The sequence below is a fragment of the Pungitius pungitius genome, chromosome 21, assembly GCF_949316345.1.
Source record: "Pungitius pungitius chromosome 21, fPunPun2.1, whole genome shotgun sequence".
Taxonomy (NCBI): Eukaryota; Metazoa; Chordata; class Actinopteri; order Perciformes; family Gasterosteidae; genus Pungitius; species Pungitius pungitius.
In genome coordinates this window covers 11,221,868-11,240,136 of record NC_084920.1, presented here as the reverse complement: position 1 = coordinate 11,240,136, position 18,269 = coordinate 11,221,868, and the positions used below count along the sequence as shown (strand labels likewise).

General features: G+C 41.0%; 38 non-coding genes across 38 annotated transcripts; all 38 read left to right on the top strand.

Moving 5' to 3' along the window:
- Positions 1–230: 230 nt before the first annotated feature.
- On the top strand, positions 231–303 carry trnar-ucg (transfer RNA arginine (anticodon UCG)). Its single transcript has one exon. It is a non-coding gene; the product is annotated as a tRNA-Arg (tRNA).
- Positions 304–534: 231 nt separating this feature from the next.
- trnai-aau (transfer RNA isoleucine (anticodon AAU)) lies at positions 535–608 on the top strand. The gene has a single exon. It is a non-coding gene; the product is annotated as a tRNA-Ile (tRNA).
- A 662-nt stretch (positions 609–1,270) lies between these two features.
- trnai-aau (transfer RNA isoleucine (anticodon AAU)) lies at positions 1,271–1,344 on the top strand. Its single transcript has one exon. It is a non-coding gene; the product is annotated as a tRNA-Ile (tRNA).
- Positions 1,345–1,897: 553 nt separating this feature from the next.
- trnai-aau (transfer RNA isoleucine (anticodon AAU)) lies at positions 1,898–1,971 on the top strand. The gene has a single exon. It is a non-coding gene; the product is annotated as a tRNA-Ile (tRNA).
- Positions 1,972–2,524: 553 nt separating this feature from the next.
- Positions 2,525–2,598, top strand: trnai-aau (transfer RNA isoleucine (anticodon AAU)). Its single transcript has one exon. It is a non-coding gene; the product is annotated as a tRNA-Ile (tRNA).
- Positions 2,599–3,151: 553 nt separating this feature from the next.
- Positions 3,152–3,225, top strand: trnai-aau (transfer RNA isoleucine (anticodon AAU)). Its single transcript has one exon. It is a non-coding gene; the product is annotated as a tRNA-Ile (tRNA).
- A 553-nt stretch (positions 3,226–3,778) lies between these two features.
- trnai-aau (transfer RNA isoleucine (anticodon AAU)) lies at positions 3,779–3,852 on the top strand. Its single transcript has one exon. It is a non-coding gene; the product is annotated as a tRNA-Ile (tRNA).
- A 553-nt stretch (positions 3,853–4,405) lies between these two features.
- trnai-aau (transfer RNA isoleucine (anticodon AAU)) lies at positions 4,406–4,479 on the top strand. Its single transcript has one exon. It is a non-coding gene; the product is annotated as a tRNA-Ile (tRNA).
- Positions 4,480–5,038: 559 nt separating this feature from the next.
- Positions 5,039–5,112, top strand: trnai-aau (transfer RNA isoleucine (anticodon AAU)). Its single transcript has one exon. It is a non-coding gene; the product is annotated as a tRNA-Ile (tRNA).
- Positions 5,113–5,768: 656 nt separating this feature from the next.
- Positions 5,769–5,842, top strand: trnai-aau (transfer RNA isoleucine (anticodon AAU)). The gene has a single exon. It is a non-coding gene; the product is annotated as a tRNA-Ile (tRNA).
- Positions 5,843–6,498: 656 nt separating this feature from the next.
- Positions 6,499–6,572, top strand: trnai-aau (transfer RNA isoleucine (anticodon AAU)). The gene has a single exon. It is a non-coding gene; the product is annotated as a tRNA-Ile (tRNA).
- A 559-nt stretch (positions 6,573–7,131) lies between these two features.
- Positions 7,132–7,205, top strand: trnai-aau (transfer RNA isoleucine (anticodon AAU)). Its single transcript has one exon. It is a non-coding gene; the product is annotated as a tRNA-Ile (tRNA).
- A 662-nt stretch (positions 7,206–7,867) lies between these two features.
- Positions 7,868–7,941, top strand: trnai-aau (transfer RNA isoleucine (anticodon AAU)). The gene has a single exon. It is a non-coding gene; the product is annotated as a tRNA-Ile (tRNA).
- A 255-nt stretch (positions 7,942–8,196) lies between these two features.
- On the top strand, positions 8,197–8,269 carry trnar-ucg (transfer RNA arginine (anticodon UCG)). Its single transcript has one exon. It is a non-coding gene; the product is annotated as a tRNA-Arg (tRNA).
- Positions 8,270–8,499: 230 nt separating this feature from the next.
- trnai-aau (transfer RNA isoleucine (anticodon AAU)) lies at positions 8,500–8,573 on the top strand. The gene has a single exon. It is a non-coding gene; the product is annotated as a tRNA-Ile (tRNA).
- Positions 8,574–9,132: 559 nt separating this feature from the next.
- trnai-aau (transfer RNA isoleucine (anticodon AAU)) lies at positions 9,133–9,206 on the top strand. The gene has a single exon. It is a non-coding gene; the product is annotated as a tRNA-Ile (tRNA).
- Positions 9,207–9,765: 559 nt separating this feature from the next.
- Positions 9,766–9,839, top strand: trnai-aau (transfer RNA isoleucine (anticodon AAU)). The gene has a single exon. It is a non-coding gene; the product is annotated as a tRNA-Ile (tRNA).
- Positions 9,840–10,495: 656 nt separating this feature from the next.
- trnai-aau (transfer RNA isoleucine (anticodon AAU)) lies at positions 10,496–10,569 on the top strand. The gene has a single exon. It is a non-coding gene; the product is annotated as a tRNA-Ile (tRNA).
- A 180-nt stretch (positions 10,570–10,749) lies between these two features.
- trnar-ucg (transfer RNA arginine (anticodon UCG)) lies at positions 10,750–10,822 on the top strand. The gene has a single exon. It is a non-coding gene; the product is annotated as a tRNA-Arg (tRNA).
- A 231-nt stretch (positions 10,823–11,053) lies between these two features.
- Positions 11,054–11,127, top strand: trnai-aau (transfer RNA isoleucine (anticodon AAU)). The gene has a single exon. It is a non-coding gene; the product is annotated as a tRNA-Ile (tRNA).
- A 180-nt stretch (positions 11,128–11,307) lies between these two features.
- trnar-ucg (transfer RNA arginine (anticodon UCG)) lies at positions 11,308–11,380 on the top strand. The gene has a single exon. It is a non-coding gene; the product is annotated as a tRNA-Arg (tRNA).
- Positions 11,381–11,611: 231 nt separating this feature from the next.
- Positions 11,612–11,685, top strand: trnai-aau (transfer RNA isoleucine (anticodon AAU)). The gene has a single exon. It is a non-coding gene; the product is annotated as a tRNA-Ile (tRNA).
- A 655-nt stretch (positions 11,686–12,340) lies between these two features.
- trnai-aau (transfer RNA isoleucine (anticodon AAU)) lies at positions 12,341–12,414 on the top strand. The gene has a single exon. It is a non-coding gene; the product is annotated as a tRNA-Ile (tRNA).
- A 559-nt stretch (positions 12,415–12,973) lies between these two features.
- On the top strand, positions 12,974–13,047 carry trnai-aau (transfer RNA isoleucine (anticodon AAU)). The gene has a single exon. It is a non-coding gene; the product is annotated as a tRNA-Ile (tRNA).
- A 180-nt stretch (positions 13,048–13,227) lies between these two features.
- trnar-ucg (transfer RNA arginine (anticodon UCG)) lies at positions 13,228–13,300 on the top strand. The gene has a single exon. It is a non-coding gene; the product is annotated as a tRNA-Arg (tRNA).
- A 231-nt stretch (positions 13,301–13,531) lies between these two features.
- On the top strand, positions 13,532–13,605 carry trnai-aau (transfer RNA isoleucine (anticodon AAU)). The gene has a single exon. It is a non-coding gene; the product is annotated as a tRNA-Ile (tRNA).
- Positions 13,606–13,785: 180 nt separating this feature from the next.
- Positions 13,786–13,858, top strand: trnar-ucg (transfer RNA arginine (anticodon UCG)). Its single transcript has one exon. It is a non-coding gene; the product is annotated as a tRNA-Arg (tRNA).
- Positions 13,859–14,089: 231 nt separating this feature from the next.
- On the top strand, positions 14,090–14,163 carry trnai-aau (transfer RNA isoleucine (anticodon AAU)). The gene has a single exon. It is a non-coding gene; the product is annotated as a tRNA-Ile (tRNA).
- A 660-nt stretch (positions 14,164–14,823) lies between these two features.
- Positions 14,824–14,897, top strand: trnai-aau (transfer RNA isoleucine (anticodon AAU)). Its single transcript has one exon. It is a non-coding gene; the product is annotated as a tRNA-Ile (tRNA).
- Positions 14,898–15,077: 180 nt separating this feature from the next.
- On the top strand, positions 15,078–15,150 carry trnar-ucg (transfer RNA arginine (anticodon UCG)). The gene has a single exon. It is a non-coding gene; the product is annotated as a tRNA-Arg (tRNA).
- Positions 15,151–15,381: 231 nt separating this feature from the next.
- trnai-aau (transfer RNA isoleucine (anticodon AAU)) lies at positions 15,382–15,455 on the top strand. Its single transcript has one exon. It is a non-coding gene; the product is annotated as a tRNA-Ile (tRNA).
- A 656-nt stretch (positions 15,456–16,111) lies between these two features.
- trnai-aau (transfer RNA isoleucine (anticodon AAU)) lies at positions 16,112–16,185 on the top strand. Its single transcript has one exon. It is a non-coding gene; the product is annotated as a tRNA-Ile (tRNA).
- A 478-nt stretch (positions 16,186–16,663) lies between these two features.
- trnai-aau (transfer RNA isoleucine (anticodon AAU)) lies at positions 16,664–16,737 on the top strand. Its single transcript has one exon. It is a non-coding gene; the product is annotated as a tRNA-Ile (tRNA).
- Positions 16,738–16,917: 180 nt separating this feature from the next.
- On the top strand, positions 16,918–16,990 carry trnar-ucg (transfer RNA arginine (anticodon UCG)). The gene has a single exon. It is a non-coding gene; the product is annotated as a tRNA-Arg (tRNA).
- Positions 16,991–17,221: 231 nt separating this feature from the next.
- trnai-aau (transfer RNA isoleucine (anticodon AAU)) lies at positions 17,222–17,295 on the top strand. Its single transcript has one exon. It is a non-coding gene; the product is annotated as a tRNA-Ile (tRNA).
- A 180-nt stretch (positions 17,296–17,475) lies between these two features.
- trnar-ucg (transfer RNA arginine (anticodon UCG)) lies at positions 17,476–17,548 on the top strand. The gene has a single exon. It is a non-coding gene; the product is annotated as a tRNA-Arg (tRNA).
- A 230-nt stretch (positions 17,549–17,778) lies between these two features.
- Positions 17,779–17,852, top strand: trnai-aau (transfer RNA isoleucine (anticodon AAU)). Its single transcript has one exon. It is a non-coding gene; the product is annotated as a tRNA-Ile (tRNA).
- A 180-nt stretch (positions 17,853–18,032) lies between these two features.
- Positions 18,033–18,105, top strand: trnar-ucg (transfer RNA arginine (anticodon UCG)). The gene has a single exon. It is a non-coding gene; the product is annotated as a tRNA-Arg (tRNA).
- Positions 18,106–18,269: the final 164 nt, after the last annotated feature.

Here is an 18,269-nt window from a genome sequence, read left to right as displayed (position 1 = left end):
CCTCCAACTATTTAGTGTTATTTGCGCTTAGCAAAAGCTTTTTTTGCAAGGAAAAGTCCAGCAAGTAGTTTATCACACCTAAAGACGATCAAAAACTGGTAACATTTTGCTAGGTAACATGCTTGAAAAAAATACAAATGATAAGGTATGTTTTCAAAGATTCCACTGTGCCCCAATCGTTTTTCAATTTTACAATAGCACTTGTAAAATGTGAAAGTCTTGCTTTCTGCGACCACGTGGCCTAATGGACAAGGCGTCTGACTTCGGATCAGAAGATTGAGGGTTCGAGTCCCTTCGTGGTTGACAATTGCAAGTTCTTCGTAAGAAGCTTGGTGAAACTATGTATTGTATCTGCTAGAAGCGTCAATGCTCCCAACACAATGGCATTTCCTTTTGCTTCTTCAATGGGAACTTTGCAACTGAAGATGATAGGCACTGACACTCAGTTGACAGTTTTATGCTGCTTGCATTTTAGAACGTCTTTTCTGGAAAACTGTCTGGATTTAGTGGAGTTGGATGAGACCTTTGAGCATGGGCCGGTTAGCTCAGATGGTTAGAGCGTGGTGCTAATAACGCCAAGGTCATGGGTTCAATCCCCATACTGGCCAACAATGTGGAAAGGGTTGAAAACGACCTCCAACTATTTAGTGTTATTTGCGCTTAACAAAAGCTTTTATTGCAAGGAAAAGTCCAAAAGAAAGTCAGCTGCTAGTTCAGGCTCCCCAAGTTTAATAATCTACCTTCATCCAAAGGTTTTTTGTGTGAAAAACCCATCCGTCCTCTCTACTAAATTCCAGCAAGTAGTTTATCACACCTAAAGACGATCAAAAACTGGTAACATTTTGCTAGGTAACATGCATGAAAAAAATACAAATGATAATGTATGTTTTCAAAGATTCCTTTGTGCCCCAATCGTTTTTCAATTTTACAATAGCACTTGTAAAATGTGAAAGTCTTGCTTTTTGCGACCACGTGGCCTAATGGACAAGGCGTCTATCTTCGGATCAGAAGATTGAGGGTTCGAGTCTCTTCATGGTTGAAAATTGCAAGTTCTTTGTAAGAAGCTTAGTGAAACCATGAATTGTATCTGCTAGAAGCGTCAATGCTCCCAACACAATGGCATTTACTTTTGCTTCCTCAATGGGAACTTTGCAACTGAAGATGATAGGCACTCACACTCAGTTGACAGTTTTATGCTGCTTGCATTTTAGAACGTCTTTTCTGGAAAACTGTCTGGATTTATTGGAGTTGGATGAGACCTTTAGGCATGGGCCGGTTAGCTCAGATGGTCAGAGTGTGGTGCTAATAACGCCAAGGTCATGGGTTCAATCCCCATACTGGCCAACAATATGGAAAGGGTTGAAAACGACTTCCAACTATTTAATGTTATTTGCGCTTAACAAAAGCTTTTATTGCAAGGAAAAGTCCAGCAAGTAGTTTATCACACCTAAAGACGATCAAAAACTGGTAACATTTTGCTAGGTAACATGCATGAAAAAAATACAAATGATAATGTATGTTTTCAAAGATTCCTTTGTGCCCCAATCGTTTTTCAATTTTACAATAGCACTTGTAAAATGTGAAAGTCTTGCTTTTTGCGACCACGTGGCCTAATGGACAAGGCGTCTGACTTCGGATCAGAAGATTGAGGGTTCGAGTCTCTTTGTGGTTGAAAATTGCAAGTTCTTTGTAAGAAGCTTGGTGAAACCATGAATTGTATCTGCTAGAAGCGTCAATGCTCCCAACACAATGGCTTTTGCTTCCTCAATGGGAACTTTGCAACTGAAGATGATAGGCACTCACACTCAGTTGACAGTTTTATGCTGCCTGCATTTTAGAACATCTTTTCTGGAAAACTGTCTGGATTTAGTGGAGTTGGATGAGACCTTTGAGCATGGGCCGGTTAGCTCAGATGGTTAGAGCGTGGTGCTAATAACGCCAAGGTCATGGGTTCAATCCCCATACTGGCCAACAATATGGAAAGGGTTGAAAACGACTTCCAACTATTTAATGTTATTTGCGCTTAACAAAAGCTTTTATTGCAAGGAAAAGTCCAGCAAGTAGTTTATCACACCTAAAGACGATCAAAAACTGGTAACATTTTGCTAGGTAACATGCTTGAAAAAAATACAAATGATAAGGTATGTTTTCAAAGATTCCATTGTGCCCCAATCGTTTTTCAATTGTACAATAGCACTTGTAAAATGTGAAAGTCTTGTTTTCTGCGACTACGTGGCCTAATGGACAAGGAGTCTGACTTCGGATCAGAAGATTGAGGGTTCGAGTCCCTTTGTGGTTGACAATTGCAAGTTCTTCGTAAGAAGCTTGGTGAAACTATGTATTGTATCTGCTGGAAGCGTCAATGCTCCCAACACAATGGCTTTTGCTTCCTCAATGGGAACTTTGCAACTGAAAATGATATGCACTCACACTCAGTTGACAGTTTTATGCTGCCTGCATTTTAGAACGTCTTTTCTGGAAAACAGTCTGGATTTAGTGGAGTTGGATGAGACCTTTAGGCATGGGCCGGTTAGCTCAGATGGTCAGAGCGTGGTGCTAATAACGCCAAGGTCATGGGTTCAATCCCCATACTGGCCAACAATATGGAAAGGGTTGAAAACGACTTCCAACTATTTAATGTTATTTGCGCTTAACAAAAGCTTTTATTGCAAGGAAAAGTCCAGCAAGTAGTTTATCACACCTAAAGACGATCAAAAACTGGTAACATTTTGCTAGGTAACATGCATGAAAAAAATACAAATGATAATGTATGTTTTCAAAGATTCCATTGTGCCCCAATCGTTTTTCAATTGTACAATAGCACTTGTAAAATGTGAAAGTCTTGCTTTCTGCGACTACGTGGCCTAATGGACAAGGAGTCTGACTTCGGATCAGAAGATTGAGGGTTCGAGTCCCTTTGTGGTTGACAATTGCAAGTTCTTCGTAAGAAGCTTGGTGAAACTATGTATTGTATCTGCTGGAAGCGTCAATGCTCCCAACACAATGGCTTTTGCTTCCTCAATGGGAACTTTGCAACTGAAGATGATAGGCACTCACACTCAGTTGACAGTTTTATGCTGCCTGCATTTTAGAACATCTTTTCTGGAAAACTGTCTGGATTTAGTGGAGTTGGATGAGACCTTTGAGCATGGGCCGGTTAGCTCAGATGGTTAGAGCGTGGTGCTAATAACGCCAAGGTCATGGGTTCAATCCCCATACTGGCCAACAATATGGAAAGGGTTGAAAACGACTTCCAACTATTTAATGTTATTTGCGCTTAACAAAAGCTTTTATTGCAAGGAAAAGTCCAGCAAGTAGTTTATCACACCTAAAGACGATCAAAAACTGGTAACATTTTGCTAGGTAACATGCTTGAAAAAAATACAAATGATAAGGTATGTTTTCAAAGATTCCATTGTGCCCCAATCGTTTTTCAATTGTACAATAGCACTTGTAAAATGTGAAAGTCTTGTTTTCTGCGACTACGTGGCCTAATGGACAAGGAGTCTGACTTCGGATCAGAAGATTGAGGGTTCGAGTCCCTTTGTGGTTGACAATTGCAAGTTCTTCGTAAGAAGCTTGGTGAAACTATGTATTGTATCTGCTGGAAGCGTCAATGCTCCCAACACAATGGCTTTTGCTTCCTCAATGGGAACTTTGCAACTGAAAATGATATGCACTCACACTCAGTTGACAGTTTTATGCTGCCTGCATTTTAGAACGTCTTTTCTGGAAAACAGTCTGGATTTAGTGGAGTTGGATGAGACCTTTAGGCATGGGCCGGTTAGCTCAGATGGTCAGAGCGTGGTGCTAATAACGCCAAGGTCATGGGTTCAATCCCCATACTGGCCAACAATATGGAAAGGGTTGAAAACGACTTCCAACTATTTAATGTTATTTGCGCTTAACAAAAGCTTTTATTGCAAGGAAAAGTCCAGCAAGTAGTTTATCACACCTAAAGACGATCAAAAACTGGTAACATTTTGCTAGGTAACATGCATGAAAAAAATACAAATGATAATGTATGTTTTCAAAGATTCCATTGTGCCCCAATCGTTTTTCAATTGTACAATAGCACTTGTAAAATGTGAAAGTCTTGCTTTCTGCGACTACGTGGCCTAATGGACAAGGAGTCTGACTTCGGATCAGAAGATTGAGGGTTCGAGTCCCTTTGTGGTTGACAATTGCAAGTTCTTCGTAAGAAGCTTGGTGAAACTATGTATTGTATCTGCTGGAAGCGTCAATGCTCCCAACACAATGGCTTTTGCTTCCTCAATGGGAACTTTGCAACTGAAAATGATATGCACTCACACTCAGTTGACAGTTTTATGCTGCCTGCATTTTAGAACGTCTTTTCTGGAAAACAGTCTGGATTTAGTGGAGTTTGATGAGACCTTTAGGCATGGGCCGGTTAGCTCAGATGGTCAGAGCGTGGTGCTAATAACGCCAAGGTCATGGGTTCAATCCCCATACTGGCCAACAATATGGAAAGGGTTGAAAACGACTTCCAACTATTTAATGTTATTTGCGCTTAACAAAAGCTTTTATTGCAAGGAAAAGTCCAGCAAGTAGTTTATCACACCTAAAGACGATCAAAAACTGGTAACATTTTGCTAGGTAACATGCATGAAAAAAATACAAATGATAATGTATGTTTTCAAAGATTCCTTTGTGCCCCAATCGTTTTTCAATTTTACAATAGCACTTGTCAAATGTGAAAGTCTTGCTTTTTGCGACCACGTGGCCTAATGGACAAGGCGTCTGACTTCGGATCAGAAGATTGAGGGTTCGAGTCTTTTCGTGGTTGAAAATTGCAAGTTCTTTGTAAGAAGCTTGGTGAAACCATGAATTGTATCTGCTAGAAGCGTCAATGCTCCCAACACAATGGCATTTACTTTTGCTTCCTCAATGGGAACTTTGCAACTGAAGATGATAGGCACTCACACTCAGTTGACAGTTTTATGCTGCTTGCATTTTAGAACGTCTTTTCTGGTAAACTGTCTGGATTTAGTGGAGTTGGATGAGACCTTTGAGCATGGGCCGGTTAGCTCAGATGGTTAGAGCGTGGTGCTAATAACGCCAAGGTCATGGGTTCAATCCCCATACTGGCCAACAATATGGAAAGGGTTGAAAACGACTTCCAACTATTTAATGTTATTTGCGCTTAACAAAAGCTTTTATTGCAAGGAAAAGTCCAAAAGAAAGTCAGCTGCTAGTTCAGGCTCCCCAAGTTTAATAATCTACCTTCATCCAAAGGTTTTTTGTGTGAAAAACCCATCCGTCCTCTCTACTAAAGCCCAGCAAGTAGTTTATCACACCTAAAGACGATCAAAAACTGGAAACATTTTGCTAGGTAACATGCTTGAAAAAAATACAAATGATAAGGTATGTTTTCAAAGATTCCATTGTGCCCCAATCGTTTTTCAATTGTACAATAGCACTTGTAAAATGTGAAAGTCTTGCTTTCTGCGACTACGTGGCCTAATGGACAAGGAGTCTGACTTCGGATCAGAAGATTGAGGGTTCGAGTCCCTTTGTGGTTGACAATTGCAAGTTCTTCGTAAGAAGCTTGGTGAAACTATGTATTGTATCTGCTGGAAGCGTCAATGCTCCCAACACAATGGCTTTTGCTTCCTCAATGGGAACTTTGCAACTGAAGATGATAGGCACTCACACTCAGTTGACAGTTTTATGCTGCTTGCATTTTAGAACGTCTTTTCTGGTAAACTGTCTGGATTTAGTGGAGTTGGATGAGACCTTTGAGCATGGGCCGGTTAGCTCAGATGGTTAGAGCGTGGTGCTAATAATGCCAAGGTCATGGGTTCAATCCCCATACTGGCCAACAATATGGAAAGGGTTGAAAACGACTTCCAACTATTTAATGTTATTTGCGCTTAACAAAAGCTTTTATTGCAAGGAAAAGTCCAAAAGAAAGTCAGCTGCTAGTTCAGGCTCCCCAAGTTTAATAATCTACCTTCATCCAAAGGTTTTTTGTGTGAAAAACCCATCCGTCCTCTCTACTAAAGCCCAGCAAGTAGTTTATCACACCTAAAGACGATCAAAAACTGGAAACATTTTGCTAGGTAACATGCTTGAAAAAAATACAAATGATAAGGTATGTTTTCAAAGATTCCATTGTGCCCCAATCGTTTTTCAATTGTACAATAGCACTTGTAAAATGTGAAAGTCTTGCTTTCTGCGACTACGTGGCCTAATGGACAAGGAGTCTGACTTCGGATCAGAAGATTGAGGGTTCGAGTCCCTTTGTGGTTGACAATTGCAAGTTCTTCGTAAGAAGCTTGGTGAAACTATGTATTGTATCTGCTGGAAGCGTCAATGCTCCCAACACAATGGCTTTTGCTTCCTCAATGGGAACTTTGCAACTGAAAATGATATGCACTCACACTCAGTTGACAGTTTTATGCTGCCTGCATTTTAGAACGTCTTTTCTGGAAAACAGTCTGGATTTAGTGGAGTTGGATGAGACCTTTAGTCATGGGCCGGTTAGCTCAGATGGTCAGAGCGTGGTGCTAATAACGCCAAGGTCATGGGTTCAATCCCCATACTGGCCAACAATATGGAAAGGGTTGAAAACGACTTCCAACTATTTAATGTTATTTGCGCTTAACAAAAGCTTTTATTGCAAGGAAAAGTCCAGCAAGTAGTTTATCACACCTAAAGACGATCAAAAACGGGTAACATTTTGCTAGGTAACATGCATGAAAAAAATACAAATGATAATGTATGTTTTCAAAGATTCCTTTGTGCCCCAATCGTTTTTCAATTTTACAATAGCACTTGTCAAATGTGAAAGTCTTGCTTTTTGCGACCACGTGGCCTAATGGACAAGGCGTCTGACTTCGGATCAGAAGATTGAGGGTTCGAGTCTTTTCGTGGTTGAAAATTGCAAGTTCTTTGTAAGAAGCTTGGTGAAACCATGAATTGTATCTGCTAGAAGCGTCAATGCTCCCAACACAATGGCATTTACTTTTGCTTCCTCAATGGGAACTTTGCAACTGAAGATGATAGGCACTCACACTCAGTTGACAGTTTTATGCTGCTTGCATTTTAGAACGTCTTTTCTGGTAAACTGTCTGGATTTAGTGGAGTTGGATGAGACCTTTGAGCATGGGCCGGTTAGCTCAGATGGTTAGAGCGTGGTGCTAATAACGCCAAGGTCATGGGTTCAATCCCCATACTGGCCAACAATATGGAAAGGGTTGAAAACGACTTCCAACTATTTAATGTTATTTGCACTTAACAAAAGCTTTTATTGCAAGGAAAAGTCCAAAAGAAAGTCAGCTGCTAGTTCAGGCTCCCCAAGTTTAATAATCTACCTTCATCCAAAGGTTTTTTGTGTGAAAAACCCATCCGTCCTCTCTACTAAAGCCCAGCAAGTAGTTTATCACACCTAAAGACGATCAAAAACTGAAAAACATTTTGCTAGGTAACATGCTTGAAAAAAATACAAATGATAAGGTATGTTTTCAAAGATTCCATTGTGCCCCAATCGTTTTTCAATTGTACAATAGCACTTGTAAAATGTGAAAGTCTTGCTTTCTGCGACTACGTGGCCTAATGGACAAGGAGTCTGACTTCGGATCAGAAGATTGAGGGTTCGAGTCCCTTCGTGGTTGACAATTGCAAGTTCTTCGTGAGAAGCTTGGTGAAGCTATGTATTGTATCTGCTGGAAGCGTCAATGCTCCCAACAAATGACATTTCCTTTTGCTTCTTCAATGGGAACTTTGCAACTGAAGATGATAGGCACTGACACTCAGTTGACAGTTTTATGCTGCCTGCATTTTAGAACGTCTTTTCTGGAAAACTGTCTGGATTTAGTGGAGTTGGATGAGACCTTTAGGCATGGGCCGGTTAGCTCAGATGGTCAGAGCGTGGTGCTAATAACGCCAAGGTCATGGGTTCAATCCCCATACTGGCCAACAATATGGAAAGGGTAGAAAACAACCTCCAACTATTTAGTGTTATTTGCGCTTAGCAAAAGCTTTTTTTGCAAGGAAAAGTCCAGCAAGTAGTTTATCACACCTAAAGACGATCAAAAACTGGTAACATTTTGCTGGGTAACATGCTTGAAAAAAGTACAAATGATAATGTATGTTTTCAAAGATTCCACTGTGCCCCAATCGTTTTTCAATTTTATAATAGCACTTGTAAAATGTGAAAGTCTTGCTTTCTGTGACCACGTGGCCTAATGGACAAGGCGTCTGACTTCGGATCAGAAGATTGAGGGTTCGAGTCCCTTCGTGGTTGAAAATTGGAAGTTCTTCGTAAGAAGCTTGGTGAAGCTATGTATTGTATCTGCTGGAAGCGTCAATGCTCCCAACAAATGACATTTCCTTTTGCTTCTTCAATGGGAACTTTACAACTGAAGATGATAGGCACTGACACTCAGTTGACAGTTTTATGCTGCCTGCATTTTAGAACGTCTTTTGTGGAAAACTGTCTGGATTTAGTGGAGTTGGATGAGACCTTTAGGCATGGGCCGGTTAGCTCAGATGGTCAGAGCGTGGTGCTAATAACGCCAAGGTCATGGGTTCAATCCCCATACTGGCCAACAATATGGAAAGGGTAGAAAACAACCTCCAACTATTTAGTGTTATTTGCGCTTAACAAAAGCTTTTATTGCAAGGAAAAGTCCAGCAAGTAGTTTATCACACCTAAAGACGATCAAAAACTGGAAACATTTTGCTAGGTAACATGCTTGAAAAAAATACAAATGATAAGGTATGTTTTCAAAGATTCCATTGTGCCCCAATCGTTTTTCAATTGTACAATAGCACTTGTAAAATGTGAAAGTCTTTCTTTCTGCGACTACGTGGCCTAATGGACAAGGAGTCTGACTTCGGATCAGAAGATTGAGGGTTCGAGTCCCTTCGTGGTTGAAAATTGGAAGTTCGTCGAAAGAAGTTTGGTGAAACCATGAATTGTATCTGCTAGAAGCGTCAATGCTCCCAACACAATGGCATTTCCTTTTGCTTCCTCAATGGGAACTTTGCAACTGAAGATGGTAGGCACTCACACTCAGTTGACAGTTTTATGCTGCCTGCATTTTAGAACGTCTTTTGTGGAAAACTGTCTGGATTTAGTGGAGTTGGATGTGACCTTTGAGCATGGGCCGGTTAGCTCAGATGGTTAGACCGTGGTGCTAATAACGCCAAGGTCATGGGTTCAATCCCCATACTGGCCAACAATATGGAAAGGGTTGAAAACGACTTCCAACTATTTAATGTTATTTGCGCTTAACAAAAGCTTTTATTGCAAGGAAAAGTCCAGCAAGTAGTTTATCACACCTAAAGACGATCAAAAACTGGTAACATTTTGCTAGGTAACATGCATGAAAAAAATACAAATGATAATGTATGTTTTCAAAGATTCCTTTGTGCCCCAATCGTTTTTCAATTTTACAATAGCACTTGTAAGATGTGAAAGTCTTGCTTTTTGCGACCACGTGCCCTAATGGACAAGGCGTCTGACTTCGGATCAGAAGATTGAGGGTTCGAGTCTCTTCGTGGTTGAAAATTGCAAGTTCTTTGTAAGAAGCTTGGTGAAACCATGAATTGTATCTGCTAGAAGCGTCAATGCTCCCAACACAATGGCATTTACTTTTGCTTCCTCAATGGGAACTTTGCAACTGAAGATGATAGGCACTCACACTCAGTTGACAGTTTTATGCTGCTTGCATTTTAGAACGTCTTTTCTGGTAAACTGTCTGGATTTAGTGGAGTTGGATGAGACCTTTGAGCATGGGCCGGTTAGCTCAGATGGTTAGAGCGTAGTGCTAATAACGCCAAGGTCATGGGTTCAATCCCCATACTGGCCAACAATATGGAAAGGGTTGAAAACGACTTCCAACTATTTAATGTTATTTGCGCTTAACAAAAGCTTTTATTGCAAGGAAAAGTCCAAAAGAAAGTCAGCTGCTAGTTCAGGCTCCCCAAGTTTAATAATCTACCTTCATCCAAAGGTTTTTTGTGTGAAAAACCCATCCGTCCTCTCTACTAAAGCCCAGCAAGTAGTTTATCACACCTAAAGACGATCAAAAACTGGAAACATTTTGCTAGGTAACATGCTTGAAAAAAATACAAATGATAAGGTATGTTTTCAAAGATTCCATTGTGCCCCAATCGTTTTTCAATTGTACAATAGCACTTGTAAAATGTGAAAGTCTTTCTTTCTGCGACTACGTGGCCTAATGGACAAGGAGTCTGACTTCGGATCAGAAGATTGAGGGTTCGAGTCCCTTTGTGGTTGACAATTGCAAGTTCTTCGTAAGAAGCTTGGTGAAACTATGTATTGTATCTGCTGGAAGCGTCAATGCTCCCAACACAATGGCTTTTGCTTCCTCAATGGGAACTTTGCAACTGAAGATGATAGGCACTCACACTCAGTTGACAGTTTTATGCTGCCTGCATTTTAGAACGTCTTTTCTGGAAAACTGTCTGGATTTAGTGGAGTTGGATGAGACCTTTAGGCATGGGCCGGTTAGCTCAGATGGTCAGAGCGTGGTGCTAATAACGCCAAGGTCATGGGTTCAATCCCCATACTGGCCAACAATATGGAAAGGCTAGTTTATCACACCTAAAGACGATCAAAAACTGGTAACATTTTGCTGGGTAACATGCTTGAAAAAAGTACAAATGATAATGTATGTTTTCAAAGATTCCACTGTGCCCCAATCGTTTTTCAATTTTATAATAGCACTTGTAAAATGTGAAAGTCTTGCTTTCTGTGACCACGTGGCCTAATGGACAAGGCGTCTGACTTCGGATCAGAAGATTGAGGGTTCGAGTCCCTTCGTGGTTGAAAATTGGAAGTTTGTCGAAGGAAGCTTGGTGAAACCATGAATTGTATCTGCTAGAAGCGTCAATGCTCCCAACACAATGGCATTTCCTTTTGCTTCCTCAATGGGAACTTTGCAACTGAAGATGATAGGCACTGACACTCAGTTGACAGTTTTATGCTGCTTGCATTTTAGAATGTCTTTTCTGGAAAACTGTCTGGATTTAGTGGAGTTGGATGAGACCTTTAGGCATGGGCCGGTTAGCTCAGATGGTCAGAGCGTGGTGCTAATAACGCCAAGGTCATGGGTTCAATCCCCATACTGGCCAACAATATGGAAAGGCTAGTTTATCACACCTAAAGACGATCAAAAACTGGTAACATTTTGCTGGGTAACATGCTTGAAAAAAGTACAAATGATAATGTATGTTTTCAAAGATTCCACTGTGCCCCAATCGTTTTTCAATTTTATAATAGCACTTCTAAAATGTGAAAGTCTTGCTTTCTGTGACCACGTGGCCTAATGGACAAGGCGTCTGACTTCGGATCAGAAGATTGAGGGTTCGAGTCCCTTCGTGGTTGAAAATTGGAAGTTCGTCGAAAGAAGTTTGGTGAAACCATGAATTGTATCTGCTAGAAGCGTCAATGCTCCCAACACAATGGCATTTCCTTTTGCTTCCTCAATGGGAACTTTGCAACTGAAGATGGTAGGCACTCACACTCAGTTGACAGTTTTATGCTGCCTGCATTTTAGAACGTCTTTTGTGGAAAACTGTCTGGATTTAGTGGAGTTGGATGTGACCTTTGAGCATGGGCCGGTTAGCTCAGATGGTTAGACCGTGGTGCTAATAACGCCAAGGTCATGGGTTCAATCCCCATACTGGCCAACAATATGGAAAGGGTTGAAACGACCTCCAACTATTTAGTGTTATTTGCGCTTAACAAAAGCTTTTATTGCAAGGAAAAGTCCAAAAGAAAGTCAGCTGCTAGTTCATGCTCCCCAAGTTTAATAATCTACCTTCATCCAAAGAATTTTTGTGTGAAAAACCCATCCGTCCTCTCTACTAAAGCCCAGCAAGTAGTTTATCACACCTAAAGACGATCAAAAACTGGTAACATTTTGCTAGGTAACATGCTTGAAAAAAATACAAATGATAAGGTATGTTTTCAAAGATTCCATTGTGCCCCAATCGTTTTTCAATTGTACAATAGCACTTGTAAAATGTGAAAGTCTTTCTTTCTGCGACTACGTGGCCTAATGGACAAGGAGTCTGACTTCGGATCAGAAGATTGAGGGTTCGAGTCCCTTTGTGGTTGACAATTGCAAGTTCTTCGTAAGAAGCTTGGTGAAACTATGTATTGTATCTGCTGGAAGCGTCAATGCTCCCAACACAATGGCTTTTGCTTCCTCAATGGGAACTTTGCAACTGAAGATGATAGGCACTCACACTCAGTTGACAGTTTTATGCTGCCTGCATTTTAGAACGTCTTTTCTGGAAAACTGTCTGGATTTAGTGGAGTTGGATGAGACCTTTAGGCATGGGCCGGTTAGCTCAGATGGTCAGAGCGTGGTGCTAATAACGCCAAGGTCATGGGTTCAATCCCCATACTGGCCAACAATATGGAAAGGGTTGAAAACGACTTTCAACTATTTAATGTTATTTGCGCTTAACAAAAGCTTTTATTGCAAGGAAAAGTCCAGCAAGTAGTTTATCACACCTAAAGACGATCAAAAACTGGTAACATTTTGCTAGGTAACATGCATGAAAAAAATACAAATGATAATGTATGTTTTCAAAGATTCCTTTGTGCCCCAATCGTTTTTCAATTTTACAATAGCACTTGTAAAATGTGAAAGTCTTGCTTTTTGCGACCACGTGCCCTAATGGACAAGGCGTCTGACTTCGGATCAGAAGATTGAGGGTTCGAGTCTCTTCGTGGTTGAAAATTGCAAGTTCTTTGTAAGAAGCTTGGTGAAACCATGAATTGTATCTGCTAGAAGCGTCAATGCTCCCAACACAATGGCATTTACTTTTGCTTCCTCAATGGGAACTTTGCAACTGAAGATGATAGGCACTCACACTCAGTTGACAGTTTTATGCTGCTTGCATTTTAGAACGTCTTTTCTGGTAAACTGTCTGGATTTAGTGGAGTTGGATGAGACCTTTGAGCATGGGCCGGTTAGCTCAGATGGTCAGAGCGTGGTGCTAATAACGCCAAGGTCATGGGTTCAATCCCCATACTGGCCAACAATATGGAAAGGCTAGTTTATCACACCTAAAGACGATCAAAAACTGGTAACATTTTGCTGGGTAACATGCTTGAAAAAAGTACAAATGATAATGTATGTTTTCAAAGATTCCACTGTGCCCCAATCGTTTTTCAATTTTATAATAGCACTTGTAAAATGTGAAAGTCTTGCTTTCTGTGACCACGTGGCCTAATGGACAAGGCGTCTGACTTCGGATCAGAAGATTGAGGGTTCGAGTCCCTTCGTGGTTGAAAATTGGAAGTTTGTCGAAAGAAGCTTGGTGAAACCATGAATTGTATCTGCTAGAAGCGTCAATGCTCCCAACACAATGGCATTTCCTTTTGCTTCCTCAATGGGAACTTTGCAACTGAAGATGATAGGCACTCACACTCAGTTGACAGTTTTATGCTGCTTGCATTTTAGAATGTCTTTTCTGGAAAACTGTCTGGATTTAGTGGAGTTGGATGAGACCTTTAGGCATGGGCCGGTTAGCTCAGATGGTCAGAGCGTGGTGCTAATAACGCCAAGGTCATGGGTTCAATCCCCATACTGGCCAACAATATGGAAAGGCTAGTTTATCACACCTAAAGACGATCAAAAACTGGTAACATTTTGCTGGGTAACATGCTTGAAAAAAGTACAAATGATAATGTATGTTTTCAAAGATTCCACTGTGCCCCAATCGTTTTTCAATTTTATAATAGCACTTCTAAAATGTGAAAGTCTTGCTTTCTGTGACCACGTGGCCTAATGGACAAGGCGTCTGACTTCGGATCAGAAGATTGAGGGTTCGAGTCCCTTCGTGGTTGAAAATTGGAAGTTCGTCGAAAGAAGTTTGGTGAAACCATGAATTGTATCTGCTAGAAGCGTCAATGCTCCCAACACAATGGCATTTCCTTTTGCTTCCTCAATGGGAACTTTGCAACTGAAGATGGTAGGCACTCACACTCAGTTGACAGTTTTATGCTGCCTGCATTTTAGAACGTCTTTTGTGGAAAACTGTCTGGATTTAGTGGAGTTGGATGTGACCTTTGAGCATGGGCCGGTTAGCTCAGATGGTTAGACCGTGGTGCTAATAACGCCAAGGTCATGGGTTCAATCCCCATACTGGCCAACAATATGGAAAGGGTTGAAACGACCTCCAACTATTTAGTGTTATTTGCGCTTAACAAAAGCTTTTATTGCAAGGAAAAGTCCAAAAGAAAGTCAGCTGCTAGTTCATGCTCCCCAAGTTTAATAATCTACCTTCATCCAAAGAATTTTTGTGTGAAAAACCCATCCGTCCTCTCTACTAAAGCCCAGCAAGTAGTTTATCACACCTAAAGACGATCAAAAACTGGTAACATTTTGCTAGGTAACATGCTTGAAAAAAATACAAATGATAATGTATGTTTTCAAAGATTCCACTGTGCCCCAATCGTTTTTCAATTTTACAATAGCACTTGTAAAATGTGAAATTCTTGCTTTCTGCGACCACGTGGCCTAATGGATAAGGCGTCTGACTTAGGATCAGAAGATTCAGGGTTCGAGTCCCTTCGTGGTTGACAATTGCAAGTTCTTCGTAAGATGCTTGGTGAAACAATGAATTGTATCTGCTAGAAGCGTCAATGCTCCCAACAAATGACGTTTCCTTTTGCATCTTCAATGGGAACTTTACAACTGAAGATGATAGGCACTGACACTCAGTTGACAGTTTTATGCTGCCTGCATTTTAGAACGTCTTTTCTGGAAAACTGTCTGGATTTAGTGGAGTTGGATGAGACCTTTATGCATGGGCCGGTTAGCTCAGATGGTCAGAGCGTGGTGTTAATAACGCCAAGGTCATGGGTTCAATCCCCATACTGGCCAACAATATGGAAAGGCTAGTTTATCACACCTAAAGACGATCAAAAACTGGTAACATTTTGCTAGGTAACATGCATGAAAAAAATACAAATGATAATGTATGTTTTCAAAGATTCCTTTGTGCCCCAATCGTTTTTCAATTTTACAATAGCACTTGTAAAATGTGAAAGTCTTGCTTTTTGCGACCACGTGGCCTAATGGACAAGGCGTCTGACTTCGGATCAGAGGATTGAGGGTTCGAGTCTCTTCGTGGTTGAAAATTGCAAGTTCTTTGTAAGAAGCTTGGTGAAACCATGAATTGTATCTGCTAGAAGCGTCAATGCTCCCAACACAATGGCATTTACTTTTGCTTCCTCAATGGGAACTTTGCAACTGAAGATGATAGGCACTCACACTCAGTTGACAGTTTTATGCTGCTTGCATTTTAGAACGTCTTTTCTGGTAAACTGTCTGGATTTAGTGGAGTTGGATGAGACCTTTGAGCATGGGCCGGTTAGCTCAGATGGTTAGAGCGTGGTGCTAATAACGCCAAGGTCATGGGTTCAATCCCCATACTGGCCAACAATATGGAAAGGGTTGAAAACGACTTCCAACTATTTAATGTTATTTGCGCTTAACAAAAGCTTTTATTGCAAGGAAAAGTCCAAAAGAAAGTCAGCTGCTAGTTCAGGCTCCCCAAGTTTAATAATCAACCTTCATCCAAAGGTTTTTTGTGTGAAAAACCCATCCGTCCTCTCTACTAAAGCCCAGCAAGTAGTTTATCACACCTAAAGACGATCAAAAACTGGAAACATTTTGCTAGGTAACATGCTTGAAAAAAATACAAATGATAAGGTATGTTTTCAAAGATTCCATTGTGCCCCAATCGTTTTTCAATTGTACAATAGCACTTGTAAAATGTGAAAGTCTTTCTTTCTGCGACTACGTGGCCTAATGGACAAGGAGTCTGACTTCGGATCAGAAGATTGAGGGTTCGAGTCCCTTTGTGGTTGACAATTGCAAGTTCTTCGTAAGAAGCTTGGTGAAAGTATGTATTGTATCTGCTGGAAGCGTCAATGCTCCCAACACAATGGCTTTTGCTTCCTCAATGGGAACTTTGCAACTGAAGATGATAGGCACTCACACTCAGTTGACAGTTTTATGCTGCTTGCATTTTAGAACGTCTTTTCTGGAAAACTGTCTGGATTTAGTGGAGTTGGATGAGACCTTTAGGCATGGGCCGGTTAGCTCAGATGGTCAGAGCGTGGTGCTAATAACGCCAAGGTCATGGGTTCAATCCCCATACTGGCCAACAATATGGAAAGGCTAGTTTATCACACCTAAAGACGATCAAAAACTGGTAACATTTTGCTGGGTAACATGCTTGAAAAAAGTACAAATGATAAGGTATGTTTTCAAAGATTCCATTGTGCCCCAATCGTTTTTCAATTGTACAATAGCACTTGTAAAATGTGAAAGTCTTTCTTTCTGCGACTACGTGGCCTAATGGACAAGGAGTCTGACTTCGGATCAGAAGATTGAGGGTTCGAGTCCCTTTGTGGTTGACAATTGCAAGTTCTTCGTAAGAAGCTTGGTGAAACTATGTATTGTATCTGCTGGAAGCGTCAATGCTCCCAACACAATGGCTTTTGCTTCCTCAATGGGAACTTTGCAACTGAAGATGATAGGCACTCACACTCAGTTGACAGTTTTATGCTGCCTGCATTTTAGAACGTCTTTTCTGGAAAACTGTCTGGATTTAGTGGAGTTGGATGAGACCTTTAGGCATGGGCCGGTTAGCTCAGATGGTCAGAGCGTGGTGCTAATAACGCCAAGGTCATGGGTTCAATCCCCATACTGGCCAACAATATGGAAAGTCTAGTTTATCACACCTAAAGACGATCAAAAACTGGTAACATTTTGCTGGGTAACATGCTTGAAAAAAGTACAAATGATAATGTATGTTTTCAAAGATTCCACTGTGCCCCAATCGTTTTTCAATTTTATAATAGCACTTGTAAAATGTGAAAGTCTTGCTTTCTGTGACCACGTGGCCTAATGGACAAGGCGTCTGACTTCGGATCAGAAGATTGAGGGTTCGAGTCCCTTCGTGGTTGAAAATTGGAAGTTTGTCGAAGGAAGCTTGGTGAAACCATGAATTGTATCTGCTAGAAGCGTCAATGCTCCCAACACAATGGCATTTCCTTTTGCTTCCTCAATGGGAACTTTGCAACTGAAGATGATAGGCACTCACACTCAGTTGACAGTTTTATGCTGCTTGCATTTTAGAATGTCTTTTCTGGAAAACTGTCTGGATTTAGTGGAGTTGGATGAGACCTTTAGGCATGGGCCGGTTAGCTCAGATGGTCAGAGCGTGGTGCTAATAACGCCAAGGTCATGGGTTCAATCCCCATACTGGCCAACAATATGGAAAGGCTAGTTTATCACACCTAAAGACGATCAAAAACTGGTAACATTTTGCTAGGTAACATGCTTGAAAAAAATACAAATGATAAGGTATGTTTTCAAAGATTCCACTGTGCCCCAATCGTTTTTCAATTTTACAATAGCACTTGTAAAATGTGAAAGTCTTGCTTTCTGCGACCACGTGGCCTAATGGACAAGGCGTCTGACTTCGGATCAGAAGATTGAGGGTTCGAGTCCCTTCGTGGTTGACAATTGCAAGTTCTTCGTAAGAAGCTTGGTGAAACTATGTATTGTATCTGCTGGAAGCGTCAATGCTCCCAACAAATGACATTTCCTTTTGCTTCTTCAATGGGAACTTTACAACTGAAGATGATAGGCACTGACACTCAGTTGACAGTTTTATGCTGCCTGCATTTTAGAACGTCTTTTCTGGAAAACTGTCTGGATTTAGTGGAGTTGGATGAGACCTTTAGGCATGGGCCGGTTAGCTCAGATGGTCAGAGCGTGGTGCTAATAACGCCAAGGTCATGGGTTCAATCCCCATACTGGCCAACAATATGGAAAGGCTAGTTTATCACACCTAAAGATGATGAAAAACTGGTAACATTTTGCTGGGTAACATGCTTGAAAAAAGTACAAATGATAATGTATGTTTTCAAAGATTCCACTGTGCCCCAATCGTTTTTCAATTTTATAATAGCACTTGTAAAATGTGAAAGTCTTGCTTTCTGTGACCACGTGGCCTAATGGACAAGGCGTCTGACTTCGGATCAGAAGATTGAGGGTTCGAGTCCCTTCGTGGTTGAAAATTGGAAGTTCTTCGTAAGAAGCTTGGTGAAGCTATGTATTGTATCTGCTGGAAGCGTCAATGCTCCCAACAAATGACATTTCCTTTTGCTTCTTCAATGGGAACTTTACAACTGAAGATGATAGGCACTGACACAGTTGACAGTTTTATGCTGCCTGCAT